This window comes from Planococcus citri, chromosome 5 (assembly GCF_950023065.1).
Source record: "Planococcus citri chromosome 5, ihPlaCitr1.1, whole genome shotgun sequence".
In the NCBI taxonomy this organism is placed as follows: domain Eukaryota; kingdom Metazoa; phylum Arthropoda; class Insecta; order Hemiptera; family Pseudococcidae; genus Planococcus; species Planococcus citri.
Window position 1 is genome coordinate 36,802,766 of NC_088681.1, and position 12,821 is coordinate 36,815,586.

At 36.3% G+C, this 12,821-nt stretch overlaps 1 protein-coding gene across 2 annotated transcripts in view; it reads left to right on the forward strand.

Moving 5' to 3' along the window:
• LOC135846909 (neuromedin-K receptor-like) overlaps positions 1-12,821 on the forward strand; it is a 129,939-nt gene that overhangs the window by 57,663 nt on the left and 59,455 nt on the right. For both annotated transcript variants that reach the window (XM_065366271.1, XM_065366270.1), the window contains one exon: positions 6,243-6,353. The gene's annotated coding sequence lies outside the window, so the exon portion shown is untranslated. The remainder of the gene's footprint in view (positions 1-6,242; positions 6,354-12,821) is intronic.

Consider the following 12,821-nt stretch of genomic DNA (forward strand, 5'->3'; position numbering starts at 1 on the left):
CATTCTCGTTCGAGAAACAGCTCAGAGAACTGAAACAGTCAGGCATTCAAATTTAAAAAAAAATGACTTCCTCGCGAATTATCCATGCTGATTTTTCAATTTTAATTCAAAGTTACCTAAATCATATTTTACCACGTATTATATCTTGGTTGAGAGGGGAAAGACAGGGGGTAATAATTTCAATAATAGTTTCTTCAAATTGGTATATTCTTTCTGAGACACTCTCACCAAACAGACAATAAAAAGGTGGAAATTATCAAATCGCTGGCGTCACGTAGACGCAAAGACAAGAACTTCGGCGAAGAGTACGAATAAAGTTATCCACGTTAACGAAGAATTATACGCCCCTTGGCTTGAGACAAAAAAAAGTGCGGAAGTTTTTCTTGCGTACGTTTGCAAAACACTATACGAGTACCATATTCTAATAGCTTTTAAAGAGATGATAAAAAAAATCTAATGGAAAAATATTTACGGTGTTTAATTTTTCTTATACTCGTGTCTCGTACCCCCACCTACGCTTTTAATGCGTTCGCGCAATAATTGACCCGAATTTAAAAATTTTCCGCGTTCGTGGGTGAGTTGTTTCAAGACTTGAGAGCAGGGGAGAGGGTGGGAGATGAAAGTTTACATTATCGTAATATACGTAGCACACCGAGACGAGCGAATGTTGTATTATGAATTGCGACGATATGGCATTTAAAAAAGCCCTCTACGACGAAAGGCAAAAACATTGGTAAAACATTTGTATTTTACGATTGTTTAATGAACATTTCGTTATAGTCGAAACAAAGTTTAGTGTTCGTGAACGAGTCAGGAATAATACGTAGCTTTTATAGTAATAACGTTTAACAGTTACGATTGTAACTTCGTACATGATTTATAACAATCACGTTCTCGTTTCGTTTCCCTTTTTTCAGCGAAATTTTACCAAATCTTCGTATCGCTCGAATATTCTTAACAACGTGGTCCGGCAATTATTAAATTGAAGCTGATGCGACAATTTTGCCAAATATGTTTCCTGCACCAAGTTATACAGTAATCGAAGCCCTTCAAATGTACAATTGCACACAGTCCTCGAGAATTATGCTTTCTTTATGGGGCAAAACGAAAAGTTTTTATATCAGAATATGAAAAATGTCCATGAAAAATTACTACGCCGTTTATATTTTTTGCCAGCTCGTCGTATTATATCTAAGAGTTTTAGCTTAACGTGTAATTAATGCTCAACACGTCTCCTTTCTCTTCCATAGCTACACAACGATTCTGCAAGAATAAGTAATTCCACTACGCAATCATTTCATTTCTCGTGTAAGGAAAACGAACTTCATAAACGTATTGCGCGTTTATAGCTATAATACATTATTATTTAATGTAAAAGATAGAACGTTATTTTTGTTTTACGTGAAAGCGTCGTTTACCTTCGCGAACTTTGACCAAACATTTTCGGCAGTTAAGGTTCAAGGTTACCGAGAAAAACGTTCCTTTTGTCCGATTTTTTTTCAGCACATTTGCACGAGTGATTTTCAAAATCAGTAAAGCGTAAAATTCTGGCTAGAAAAAAGAGAACACATGGTGAGTTGAAGAACAGTGAAAACGACAATTAAGTTGACAGGTTTTGAAAATCATTTAATGTAGATTTTGTCGACTGGAAACGTCATTATGGAAATCGTGAAATCGAAATTCCAAACTTTCATCAGAAATGAACACGTGAGAAAAATAGCTTGAGATTGAAATTGAAAAAGTTTAAATATCATTGTTCTTTTTCTTCGTCGCTGCTCTACGTAGTTGTCTATCGTAGGTATTCGACTCCTCTATTCATATTTGCTAAGTAGGTATGTAATTTGAAAAATCGTATGGTTTAGTGATCAAAAAGTCATGAAACAATTTTCGAATAGGAGTTTAACGAAGGTGAATATACTGTGAAGTGTTGAAACGATAATTTTGTACTTTTTTTCAAGAAGTTAAACATGCATGAAGGATCATGGCGAGAAAAACATTCATGATTTAAAGAAAGTTGTAACATCACAAAGTAGCTTGAACTCCATAGAAATTTTCAAAGTCAATAATTGTTCCATGAGCTGATAAAACACTGGGAAATTTTTAGTCAAATTTGTTGTCTTGCACTTTCGATTTTGATGTAGTGGTGTCAAGTATCGACAAAAAAAGTACCTAATTATTCATACGTTTCCCCTTGTTTTTTTTGCCCGTGGGCCAAGCTATGGCCGAGAGGAAGAAAATGAAAAATACAGTAACAATAGAGAATAGCTTAAATTTTACAACAACAGCTTTTGGTACCTAATTTTTGTTTGTTTTTTTAAATACCTTTACTTGCATTGAGAGGCAGGTACCTATTTAAACGATATTTCGCACCATTTTGCCAAATGTCACTAGAATTTTAATATCCGTATCTGAAAACCTTTGGGTTCCAGGCCCTGACCATAGTTGTCAAGTCGATTACCTATACCTAGTCCACGTCTTGTATAGTAAAACTAACCCATTAATTTGTTGACAAGTTGGAATACACGCACCTACATAATATATAGGTAAGTAGGTACCTATATAAAATCTGAGGCACTGAGAATCATCTACTTTGAGCTCAAAACATAAAGAAATACTGGAATTTTTGACCCACACCGACTTTTCTAAAGTCGGGTCTACTGCAATACCCAACATTTTTAAAATAAAAATTTGGCTAAAAAGCTTAAACATAAATTAAAATGATTTTTATTTGACAAAGTTTCTCAAAATCTCAGATTTACACACCATGTTTGATACAAATTTTGACATATTATAGAGTTGGTGAAACGTTCAGGTTTGGAATCATATAGGCCAATTTCTAAATTGCCTGCAATTTCAAAGAAATGTCTCAAACCATTAACCAAAATACCAGATCATAATTTTGGGGTTCTCAATCATCACTTAACAATAGACTAGGTCCACCGTGTCACAACTAGGTACGTATTATTGAAAAAGCGTTTGAGGAAAAGAAATACTGTTCTGCAGCATTCCTTGATATAGCACAGGCATTTGAGCAAGTATGGCACAAGGGTCTCCAATCAAAATTTGCAGAAATCCTACCAGGAAATTATGTTTGTTTGCTGAAATTGTATATTGCAGGAAGGGCATTCTGAGTGCTCCTCGGAGACGCTATATCCAGGGATACCGCTGATATTATCGATTGCTAATTGATTAATTTTTCTAAAATTATTGTAATTAAATTGTGATATCACAATAGGTACTTTACTTACTAACAACTTACAATATTTTCTGCAAACTTGAGGGAGGTGGTCGTGTTTAGGAAGGGAGCTCCAGCCACAGTTTTGACATGCGCAATGTCTGATTTTTCACATTCACTTTAGCAATTTTTGCAGAAAAGATGATAAGTTGTCAGTATCATGACATTACAATAATTGTGATAGCTCATATTCAATCAATCAATTCAATTATTGTGATATTTAATATCATTGGCATCCCTGGCTATATCTACCCAGCACCCAAGAAATGCAGGAGTGCGAGTGCCAGGTGCCAGGGACCAATACACAGCTGAAATACCAACAGCAGAAGTGACTGAAACTGCAATGCTTGCATCATCATTGCCGAGTTGTACTACTACTCATGGTGGTACAGTAAAAATCGCTTATTATTATAAGGGTTAATGTTATAAATTGCTTTATGTTATTAAAATCATCCGGTCCCGATCTTTTATATCCCATTACATTGAAATGCCATCAGTTATTGTAATTAAAGCATCGGATAATGTTATAATTTTTAAGTAATTTTTAAGTGTTTTTTGCATTTTTATGCAATTTTAAAATGTTTTCAACACTTTTTCACCCAGTTTTTGCATATTTTTTTTGAAATTTCAGATTTTTTCTGATAGAAATCATTTGTTGATACTTTTTTCATAACTTTTTGATTTTCAACACTTTTTCTCACAATTTTTGCGAAATTTTAGTTCAATGACTAGGTACATATTTAGTGAAAAATTGACCATATAAAAATTTTTGAAAAAAAATCACCTTTTTGTTCAATCGGTTTGTGTTATAAGTCGCTTAATGTTATTAAAATGGGTTGGGACAAACATTATAACATTAAGCGATTTTTACTGTATTGTGTATACCTACAAACCAACGCGTACCCTTATGCTGAATTGGCTATTTATTTTGGCTAATATCCTTTTATGTTGGTGTTGCCTCTATCGTGTTGATTAACTACATATCTCATGGAAATTTATTTTCCAGCTCCAGCTTTCACTAGTAGTTTCTCACTTGCTTACTAGTGACATCTATCTACTAGTGGGGCAAAGTTATCGATATTATGTACATCGATCTACATCGATTTAAGAAGATATCAATGTGCATTGATGTAACATTTCAATCATCAATGCACATTGAAATTGCAAAAATTTGTTGAAAAACTGGTCTTCTGAACCGCAATTTTGGACTTAATTTTATAAAAACCAGAATGCTTTGAAGAAAAATTGTACTTGACTCATGAAAAGAGCAAGAAAAATGCAGTTTTGCTGGTATTGTACAAATCGTTACCTTAATGCCAAATCCGAGTATGTCCATACAAAAAAAGTACAATTATACGCATCACTGATAAGCTTCAGATATGCTCGGAAGGGTTCGTTGAGTTCTGATTGAACATTGGTCAGCTTTGTGCATCTTCCGTGGTGCATTTTAACTGTACTCAGATGCAAATTTTTCAATTCAGGGTTTCCCAGAGTCTTATCAGTGACGCAAAACGACGATTTTTTTTGGATGGACATACTCGGATTTGGCATTAAGGTAACGAAATTACGTTGTTTCATAAGTAAAATATGTCCAATTTTCCTAGATTTTCCCTGATTTTCCCTGTAATCAATGTGAGATCTTCGATAAATCAAAAATATTGATATAGGCTCACATCAATAACTTTGCACCACTACTATCTACACAAGCACCTTCAGGGCTGGTCTCATAGAAACCGTGGTCTACTGAGATATCCCATTTTAGCCCCCTGATTTTGGGCTCCTCAATTAATCAGCCAAATTTTTTTCTCCCCTTTTTTAAAGTGCAGGACACTGAGCATAAAAATTCATTCAGAAATTTTTTAAGCGGCATTTTCTCGGTAACTCGGTGTGTGTGTCTGGGCCTGAGCACCTTGGAGCTGACCGGGTGTTTAGGTACCCTGAGCTTCTCAATTTTGACCTCTATAGATGCTGGAACCAGTTTTAGCTTTTTGATTCTGTTAACAGATGGTGTGCATGATCTGTTAACTCGACTAATGAGTGGCAATCCACCAGTACTTGACATGTAATGTTGATAAATGCTTGTAAAATTTTTTAAATTACACTTCCAAGCTTACCTCTGTAGCTGAATTTGAACTGGGTACCTTGTTAACAGATGACCTCGGCTCTACCAGCTACGCCACCAAGGGATTCGCAATGTCTGCATATGACCATACAATTCTATCAGTTCGTTCATCCCAAGCCCAAGCAAAAAATATTGATTTTGAAAAATTGGTCGACATAGTTGTAGTTACCTAGATGTAAATTTTGAGCATCAAATTTTATATCATCTTGTTGAGATGACATGTCAAGGTATCAGAAATAATGAGAAAATTTCAAAAATTTTCATTAACTTGGCTTATTCACAGACAGAAGATTATACTACAAGTAAATAACTACTTGTATGTAATTGATCATTTCCCAGTCATTATGATGGAAAAAACATACTTAGTTGATGTAAATGTTGACATCAGTACAGCTACCTATTGTTGTAAGGGTTATTATTGAAAGTTCAAATTTTATCTTTACTTGGTAAATAATTGAATTGGTTTATTTTGGATGAAAAAAATAGTTGGGAATATTTTTATTTCTTTTTTGGTCCCTTCACGTAGGTAAATATTGTATACCCCTAAAAGAGTGTTTCTGCTAAATTTTTTGGTTGATCATGGTGTCACAGTGAATGATAATGATGATAGCACATGTTTGGTTGATGGACTGAGCTGATAATATTCCATTAATCATATGCATCTATTTCACGTTGCCAACCTATATTTTTAATAAAAAACTTTCTTCGGGGTTCACGATATTTTTGCGCACCCTGTATAATAACTGATACATTACCTATAAAATATTTTATACCTTTCTATTTGATTCTTCGCTATCAAACTAGTACCTATGATTTGCATAATGCAGATCGGCATTTCCATCATCTTTATCTAATTTACCAATTGAAATTTCTTTCTGTCCACAGATTCCACATCGTCGCAGCAACAAATCAAAAAACCCATTTGAATCGTCGATTCGATGAATATAAATGACAAAAAACTGCATAGTATGTCGCAAGTGGCGCCAGCAAAATCAGGTAAAGTGGTTTAAGCATATCGTATTAATATCGACGATTTACCCAATACCTAACCGGCCGGCGACACTCGAGTAACTGTCTTCTCGATGGAATTTTTCCTTTACTTATCGTAGTCTTATAAACGTGAAAAATGTCAATCATACGACAGCTGCTTCATTGGTTTCGCTATACATATCAGTGTTCATTTGGAAAACGGGGATTACGCTGAGCACCTGGTGCCGGGCGTTTGTCTATTACCTTTATAACAAAGCAAAAATAAATTACACGCGAAATATTGTGTGTGATGTATGAACATTATATACGATACGTGCACCGAAATTACAACCACCGAGACAAAAATCAATCTTGCTTTAGTGAAGGTACCTAGCTACTTACCACTCCATAGTCTCTATACCTCTACCTACATGCCTGAGTATGGGTATAAACTTTTACCTACCAATCCTGTAGGCATCGCTCGTCGTCGTTCCTTAACTTGATAGGCTCGCAGCAAGAAAGAAACGCGGTCAATGTAATACGCGAGTGTTCTTTTACCAAACTTCGACGATGAGTTGTGACTAAAGCTGTCAAATAGTTAAAACTTCCTCATTTCCAGCCTATCCCAAAGAAATGCGCACACTTCTACAGATATTTACAAAACGCGTATGCTCGCTCAGAAATCACTACGCGATGAAGTGTTTAACAACAACGAACATCATCTGTTAGAATTGAACGTAGAGAGAGGAACCAGCGCAGGGAGGGAATCGTAGTAATTTATTTCCTACGTTTTTGCGCCTTCGTTCTCTTTTCTAACTAAACGCGCTAATTCGATGACTTTTATTTGCGAACTTTAATGGTCTTTCGGCTCGGTACGTTTCTCGCGTGTGTTTTAAAATTTAGATGCTATACGTTGTAACTTGTAGTATAGTGTTGAAAATGGACGAGACAAGGAGCAAACGGCGTAAACCAAGTTGCCTATTCCCTTTCCACCACTTGAACCGTGTTCGTATTAAAGCAGGCCTGAAAAAATTTCTAATGAAAAATAAAACTACCGAAATAGCGAAGTGAGGCGGCGAATAAGGTTATAGAAAAGTCGTATTGCTTTTGGTACTGCTGAAAATCTAATTAATACGTTATTCAAAATGCGTAATTTGTTTTCATAGATGGTGAAATATTACCTACTCAAAGTGTCAGTATATGTACCTATGTAATTAATTCTTGCGAGCGAACGACGTATTCAGGGTCGCGTTCACTTTGGGAAAAATTCACGAAATTGTAAACACACTTTATAGTCGGGGGCCCCGCATAAGGATCACTTGCACCCCCTTCCGATCCTCCGGGACAACTTTTTCTTAAAGGGGGAGTGCTAAGGAACATTTCTAGCCCTTGTCCTCAAAAAAAAAGTGGCCCTACTTACAAAATGGCGGCCATTTTGATTGACAGGTCAGCCGAAATCGCAGATTCTGCGTTCCAACATAGGACTATCATGACATTTTTTAAACCGTACAACGGTAGATCGAAAGAGCAGACAAGAATTCATCACCTGTCAAAATTTCAAGTGCTAAATAGTCCAGGAAAATTAGATGAAAAAAAAGGGTCATTGGGAAAAGTGAGGTAGAAAGCTGAATTTTGGTATACTGGTCCATTTTTTAGTGCTGAACACGAATCCGATGAGTCCCCGGTCGTCCCTGGTGAGCGTTCTCCCCTATTGTGGATCTAAGCCCCCCAAAACCAGTTTTTTGCAATTTTCTCCCCCGCATTGCATTTTGACGAAAAACATGTGGTTAGATAAAAGAATCTACGTCAAATTTCCGATCTAATGATATATCAACTTTCCTTCTACCCCCAAGGGGGGTGGAGCAGGAACCATTCAAATGTGAGGGGTTTTTTAAAAAACACAACAGGGATATCGGCGCATAAGAGGGGTGAAATGTGCCCCGAGAGCGTTCGGGTTGATATCAGCATTAAAAGTGGGTACCATCGAGAAACTACCCCGTGAAAAATTTCAGATCCACACCACCTCCCCTTTTTGCGGAACCCCCCTTTTTTGAAATTTCAGTAACACTTTTCTCAGCCCCATTTCAACCGATTTCGAAAATTTTTCTGGAGGTCATGTATATCCTTGATAGGTATCCCCACAAAAATTTTCAACCCCCTCCCCTCATATTTACCCCTCAAAATGGTGTTTTTTTCATTTTTTTATGCCTATTATCAATCAAGATTGCGAAGTACAATTTGTAAACACGTTTTTTGGATGTATTTTTGGCCCCCAAACATCATATACTATATTAGAAATTTTTGCTTTGGTGCGCCGTGGTGAAAACTTGGAATAATGTTTCGTAGGGGGGTGGGGGTGAAATGGCAATTTTGAAAAAAATAACTATCAATGAGTAGGGTATCGTTTTCATATGATTCGATACCGCTGAGCACGAATATGACCTCAGATTTTCTGCTACACTCACCTACCCCTCTCCAGAGCCCCTCAGCCCCCCTCAATTTTCACGATTTTCGAAATATAGTTATTTTTCACGGGGTAGTTTCTCGATGGTACCCACTTTTAATGCTGATATCAACCCGAACGCTCTCGGGGCACATTTCACCCCTCTTATGCGCCGATATCCCTTTTGTGTTTTTTAAAAAACCCCTCACATTTGAATGGTTCCTGCTCCACCCCCCTTGGGGGTAGAAGGAAAGTTGATATATCATTAGATCGGAAATTTGACGTAGATTCTTTTATCTAACCACATGTTTTTCGTCAAAATGCAATGCGGGGGAGAAAATTGCAAAAAACTGGTTTTGGGGGGCTTAGATCCACAATAGGGGAGAACGCTCACCAGTGACGACCGGGGACTCATCGGATTCGTGTTCAGCACTAAAAAATGGACCAGTATACCAAAATTCAGCTTTCTACCTCACTTTTCCCAATGGAATGCTATTTTTCCTGGACTAAAAGTGCCTTTTTCGATTTTTGGTGAATTTTCAAAAATCAAATTTTGGCCAAAATGTGAGAAAAAAATCAATATTTTACTAAATTAACCTAGAAAGTTGAAATTTGGGATATCCCATATTTTCGACCTGCCGAATCGATTGGAAACTGTTTCAAACCGTTTTGAGCAGTTCTGGAGCCTCCAGCAGATTTTCGAAACTCGAAATTTCCACAAAATTTCATCAAATGGAGTTGGAAAGCCGAAATTAATTCTGCAAACTGATTTCAATATTCTGTGAAGTCAACTGCAGGTAAATTTCGAGTCGTTTTAGTTTTAGAACCTCCAGCGATTTTTTGAAAATTACTGGAGCCTCCAGTAAATTTTTGAAATTTGAAATTTCCCCAAAATTTCATCAAAATGAAGATGGGAAAGCTGAAATGAACTATACACTCCAATTTTAACACCCTCTGAAGTCGTCTTCTGGTGGGTTCAAGTAATTTTGGAGCCTCCGGTGACTTTTTGAAAGGTTTCACGACGTTTTCAGGAGAATAGAAATTTTCAAGAAGTAGCTGGAAGCATCAAAACCACTTGAAACCACCATGCAGTCGACTTCATATTATTGTATTGAAATTAGTTTGCAGAGTAAATTTCGGCTTGCTAACCCCATTCGATGAAATAAGTTTCAAAAATGTACTGGAGGCTCCAGTAATTTTCAAAAAATCACTGGAGGCTCCAAAACGACTTAAAATTAGTTTGCAGAATTAACTTCGGCTTTCCAACTCCATTTGATGTAATTTTGTGGGAATTTCAATTTTCAAAAATCTACTAGAGGCTCCAAAACGACTTGAAATTTACCTGCAGTTGACTTCACAGAATATTGAAATCAGTTTGAAGAATTAATTTCGGCTTTCCAACTCCATTTGATGAAATTTTGTGGAAATTTCGAGTTTCGAAAATCTGCTGGAGGCTCCAGAACTGCTCAAAACGGTTTGAAACAGTTTCCAATCGATTCGGCAGGTCGAAAATATGGTATATCCCAAATTTCAACTTTCTAGGGTAATTTAGTAAAATATTGATTTTTTTCTCACATTTTGGCCAAAATTTGATTTTTGAAAATTCACCAAAAATCGAAAAAGGCACTTTAGCACTTGAAATTTTGACAGTTGATGAATTCTTGTCTGCTCTTTCGATCTCTCGTTGTACGGTTTAAAAAATGTCATGATAGTCCTATGTTGGAACGCAGAATCTGCGATTTCGGCTGACCTGTCAATCAAAATGGCCGCCATTTTGTAAGTAGGGCCACTTTTTTTTTGAGGACAAGGGCTAGAAATGTTCCTTAGCACTCTCCCTTTAAGAAAAAGTTGTCCCGGAGGATCGGCAGGGGGTGCAAGTGATCCTTATGCGGGCCCCCGACTATTATTTTTTGTCACTTTGGTAAATTAATTGTTGTTCAAGTTGGATTCGAAGTTGAAAGGATTGGCTGAACCAATTTTCATGAAATTTGAAATATAGCTTCTACTCGTTATAACTCAAGACATATTGGTAAAAAATTTCCAAAATTTTGAAAATTGACCCTGCACCCCCTCTTGTTGAGTCCCAAAAATGTCAAAAATTGAACTTTGTAGCTGAATTACATAGGTACATTGGCTTGAGCTGCGTTCAAAGACACTGAAAAAATGGCGAATTTTGAGAAAACGACGAGTGTATGTATTAATGTAAAGTATAACCAAACAAAAGATGAGATATGTGTATGAATGTCAAAAGGCACTACCCATTAAGATTGAAATAGAAAAGGAAGAAAAGAAAGAAAATATGAGAAAAAAAGGGCAACATGTTGCTTTGATAGGGATAGGTATCAGCAAAAAATCGGAAACAATCGTCCTACCTACATAATTTCAGAATCGAGTAACTTTCCAGTTTGGCTACATCCAGGCACCTAGCTTGATAAATTAGGTCCTATAAATAGTGAACCAGACGACCTTTTAAAGACTCCAACACACACATTTTTCGTGCGGCTAATTTTCTTGAAAAATGTTATTTATTTTGTCGCCAACAGAACATCGGTCGGTAGTGAGAAAATCCTAATCCGAGAGTAACGAAGTAGAAAAAAATCGCTCACATAGGTGCTCGACGAGTGTGAAAAATAATAATTACCTATTTCTACAAAATAGGCCACGTATTACAAATGTATTTATTATCTTCTTTGTATAGATATAGGTATTGCAGGAAATTTAATACGCTCGAGTGTACCTGTATGTGTCGAGACTGTCGACAAAATACCATCAAACATTGGTGGCAATTTCGTCGAGCTAATTAAATCTACAGCTACGTGCGAATAAATTACATACTAGAGCTTATCTTGGGTTTTTTGAGCAGGATAAACGTCAACGCACATGTACCTCAAAACAGACGAGTAAAGAGCCTCCCCGAAGCGGTGTCGACAAAAAAATACACAATCGAAACGATTATTACTCCAAAATGACGCAGATTTAAGCTATACATAAACACGGCATACCGAAGCGATTCTCGGTATTTACACCGGCAACAAATCAGATTACCGCGAATTTAATTCCGAAGTTGTGTTGCGAGATGGCACATACCATGGCTTGGAATCTAATTTTCGTAATAAGTGTCACATCTAGTCGGATAAAGATTAACAGTCTCGGAATATAGCATAAAATGGTTATTAAAGGTGTTGTAGACGTGTAAAGGTACTTGTGTTTTACGACGAATACCTACTACATTGAATTACCGCATATATTTATGGATGCGAATCGGTGTGAAATTCTTAACCATATGTGTTTTAGATAACGCTAAGTGGGCTAGAAATTATTAATTTTCGGATGAACAGATCTCACGTTGCGTTGATGTATAGCGTATCAAAATATCAAAATTGTTTCAAGCTGTTTTGGGGTGGGGTAGGTATATTCACCCCGGTATCACGGACGCGCCCTAAACAGCTGCAGCACGATTTAAATTTATGTGTTTTTGTTTAAAGTCTCGGTTGGTGGCTAACGAGACTTGTAGTTTTGGCGAAAAAATTTCCCACATGTGTTGTACAATCTAATGGGGGTGTTAACTTTTTAATCTTTTTGTTTTGTTGGCTGCCAAACGAGTAAGCTTTTAGATTTTTCCGTGAAACTGGCGTAATATATTTTTTTGAATGTGAAAAGTTGCACGTTTGGCGAGATGGGTGTGCTTTTTTATCTGTGCATATATCTAGACTTTGAGGCTATTTCATTTGCAGCGAAAGTGTAAGTGAGAAATCAAAAAGTGATTTAGTGAACGATTGATTTCATAGAACTTTTGTTGTTACATTTTCATAATTTGTTTTGTTTTTGTTTTTTGAAGTGAAAATATTTTTGAGTTGGGAGTGCGAAGTTTCAAAGTCACGTTGAATTAACATAGAGACTTTATGATCGATTATAGGTCTAGAAAAAAGTTCAAACGAATAAAAGCTAGTGGAAAATTGGTGGAAAGCCAAGTTAGTACTTTTTCTTTCTGGTGATTCATTCCTTTTCTTCATCTTTTATGATTTTTCAATTTTTATTCATTGACATCACCT